The sequence below is a fragment of the Hemitrygon akajei genome, unplaced genomic scaffold (genome assembly GCF_048418815.1).
Source record: "Hemitrygon akajei unplaced genomic scaffold, sHemAka1.3 Scf000087, whole genome shotgun sequence".
NCBI lineage: Eukaryota > Metazoa > Chordata > Chondrichthyes > Myliobatiformes > Dasyatidae > Hemitrygon > Hemitrygon akajei.
Genome location: NW_027331973.1, coordinates 56,884 through 60,478, shown reverse-complemented (window position 1 = coordinate 60,478; position 3,595 = coordinate 56,884). Strand labels below are relative to the sequence as shown.

At 42.4% G+C, this 3,595-nt stretch overlaps 1 non-coding gene across 1 annotated transcript; it reads left to right on the top strand.

The window, feature by feature from the left end:
- The first annotated feature begins 2,778 nt into the window (after positions 1-2,778).
- On the top strand, positions 2,779-2,850 carry trnac-gca (transfer RNA cysteine (anticodon GCA)). Its single transcript has one exon. It is a non-coding gene; the product is annotated as a tRNA-Cys (tRNA).
- The last annotated feature ends 745 nt before the right edge of the window (positions 2,851-3,595 follow it).

Below are 3,595 nucleotides of genomic sequence, written 5' to 3'. Positions count from 1 at the left end.
TCCGTCAGTGCAGATGCTGAATTCGGCTAATCCAGGTCCCCCTCCACCGCGGGGTCGTTTAACGCGCTCAAAGGCACGGACAGACGTGCAATGGGTGACACCGTAAGCAAGGAAGGGTATGATCACGTTAATGGGGATAGATTACTGCCCACCCAATGGTCAAGAGTATTTAGACGGCCAACTTTGTGGAGATATCGCTGTGTATTCCAGGAACATTACGGTTGTGAGAGTAGGTGTTTTTAACATTCCGCACGTTGAATGTTAATTCCACACTTGTAAAGGACAAGATGGGTAGGTGATCGTTCAGGGTATTTTTTTTTTCTTTTGTGCGTTGATGAACCAACGAGAGCGTGCTCGATACTTGATCTGCTATCGTGAAGTAAATGAAACAGGACAAGCGATAGAAGCTTGATTTAACGAACACTTCGTAACTGGTGATCACAATGCCATTGGTTTTATTGTAAATATGGTAAAAAGATCGTTCTAGTCCGTGCGTTGAGATTTTCCATTGGGGAAGGTCAATTTGGACGGTATTGAAACACATTTATCTGTTGCTGATTGAGGCAGGATGTTTTCTGGGGCATGGGACGTGTTGAGAAATGAAAATTGGAGCGTAGAAAGCTCGTATGGGCCTTTCAGAAATAAAGATAGAGACAACAAGAGTGAATAACCTTGGTTTTCAAGAGTAATGATGTTTTGGCACCTCGGTCCCGATGCCGCAGGGGACGGAAGAGGTCCCTCACTATGATTTGGCTGCTGCTTTTACTAAACGCACATAGACCTCTGGGGGAGACTGTATGGTGTAGAGGAAACTAGATGAGCCTAACTCGGCCGGATTGTTATGTCTTCAAGTGATTCCAACAGATTTTTGTGGCCACATTTTCCCTTGACGGAACCATGCTGTCTCTGGTCTACTTCATCATGTGTCTGAGACTTCATCCTTAATGATTGACTCCAACATCTTCTCATCCGCTGTGGTCAGACTGAGCGGCTTAGATTTTTCCTGTCTTCTGACTCTCCATGCTTGAAGTGTGAAGTGATATTTGCAATTTTCCACTCTTCCGAAAAAATTCTAGAACCGAGTGGTTGTTGCAAGATCATCACTAATAACCCACCATGTCTTCAGCCAACGCTTTTTAAACTCTGGGGTGTACAGCATCTGGTCCCTCCAGTCTACCTTCAGACTCTTGAGTTAGTCACTTACCATCTCTCCGGTCATGGTAACTTCACACACTTCACACCCCTGACACCTGTAACTTCCATCACGCGGCTGGTGTTTTCCAGACTGAAGACTGATGCAAAATACTATTTAGTTCGTCTGGTATTTCAAGGTCCCACTGTGCTACATCTCCAGCAGTGCTATCAACGATCCGATGTTCAATCTCGCTACTTTTCTTACTTTATGTATCAGAGGAAAATTTTGGTAACTTTGTTAATATTATTAGTCAGCTTACTTTCGTACTCTATCTTTACCTTCATAATGCCTTTCCAGTACTCCAACTTCCAACTAATATTGCTCAATTGTACTTTTTATTACTCAATTGCTCTTTTGCTTTTTATGTTGGTCTTGAAATCTCGTATTAAGACTTTAAGATATAAGAAAGAAGTAGGCCATATGGCCTATTCAGTCTGCTTCGCCAGTCAGTCATGGACTGATCCCAAACATCCATCATTCTCACGACGCTGTCTGTTCACCCCATAACCTCTGAGGCCTTGCCTAATCAACAACTCATCTATCCCTGACATAAATACACCGAGTGGCCTGGCCTCCACAGCCGCTCGTGCCAACAAATTCCACAGATTTACCACCCTCTGACGAAACAAACTTCTTCTCATCTCAGTTCTAAATGGACGTCCTTCAATCCTGAAGTTGTGCCCTCTTGTCCTAGAATCCCCTACAATGGGAAATATCTTCGCCATATCTGATCTGTTTAGACATTTTAAAATTCGGAATGTTTATATGATATCCGGCTCATTCTCCTGAACTCCATGGAATACAACCCAAGAGCTGCCAAATGTTCCTCATACGGTAACCCTTTCATTTCTCGAATCATTGAGGTGAATCTTCACTGAACCATCTCCAATAGCAGTATACCTTTTCTAAAATAAGAGCCTCAAATTGCACACAATACTCTAATGTGGTCTCACGAGTGCCTTATAGAGCCTCAACATCACATCCCTGCTCTTATATACTATACATCGAGAAAGTAATGCCAACGGTGCATTCGACTTCCTCAGAAACGTTTCAACTTGGAGGCTAACCTTCAGGGTATCTTGCCCAAGAACCCCCAAGTCCCTCTGATCTCTGTATTTTGAATTCTCTCTCCATCCAAATAATTGTATTCACGTTTATATTTTCCTTCAAAATGCATGGCCATACAATTTCCAACATTGTATTTCATTTTCCACTTCTTTGCCTATTCCCCTAAACGATCTAAGTCGCTCTGCAAGCTCTCTGTTTCCTCGACACTACCCGCTCCTCACTTATGCTGCACCGGTAAATCACCACTGGAAACCGGCACCCAGACCAGTCGCGCAGGAGTTTCCTTTCAGAAAACTATACAGGCTTTGTCCTATCTTGTCATGTGCCTGCAGGTACTCCGTAATCTCATCCCTAACATCGATTCTGACAACTTCCCAACCACTGATAACTGGCTAACAGGCCTTCTTAAATTGTGAAATAACGTTTGCAATTTTTCTGTCATTTGCTACGCCAGAATCTATGGATTCTTGAAAGGTTATTGTTAATGCCTCCACAATCTGTAGCATTAAAAATGTGGGGGTATAGCTCAGTGGTAGAGCATTTGACTGCAGATCAAGAGGTCCCTGGTTCAAATCCAGGTTCCCCCTTCAAAAATAAAAAATAAAGTGACCACAACGATGATATAGAATGTAACTTCATTTATTGAAGTTTAATTGCGCTAAGTGTGAGGTGCTAAATTTTGCTAGGACTGATCAAAATAAGCCACACATGGTAAATGGTAGGACACTGAGGAATGCAGTAGAACAAAGTGATCTAGGAATAATGATGCATAGTTCCCTGTCGGTGGAATCTCATGTGGATAGGTTGGTGAAGAAAGCTTTTGGTATGCTGGCCTTTATAAATTAGAGAATTGAGCATATTGAGAATTAGGATGCAATTTTAAAATTGTCCAAGACATTGGTGAGGCCAAATTTGGAGTATTGTGTACAGTTCTGGTCACCGAATTATAGGAAATATGTCAACAAAATAGAGAGAGTACAGAGGGGACCTACTAGAATATTACCTGTGTTTCAGCGCCTATGTTACCGAGAAAGGTTGAACAAGTTAGGTCTTTATTTGTGGAGCGCAGAAGGTTGAGGGAGGCCTTGATAGAGGTATTTAAAATTATGAGGGGGATAGATAGAGTTGACGAGGATGGGCTTTTTCCATTGAGATTAGGGGAGATTCAACCAAGCGGACATGAGTTGAGAGTTAAGGAAAAAAAGTTTAGGGGTAACACGAGGGGGATATTCTTTACTCAAGGAGTGGCAACTGTGTAGATCGTGCTTCCAGTAGAAGTGGTAGAGGCAGATTCGATATTGTCCTTTAAAAAAATGGATAGGTATATGGACG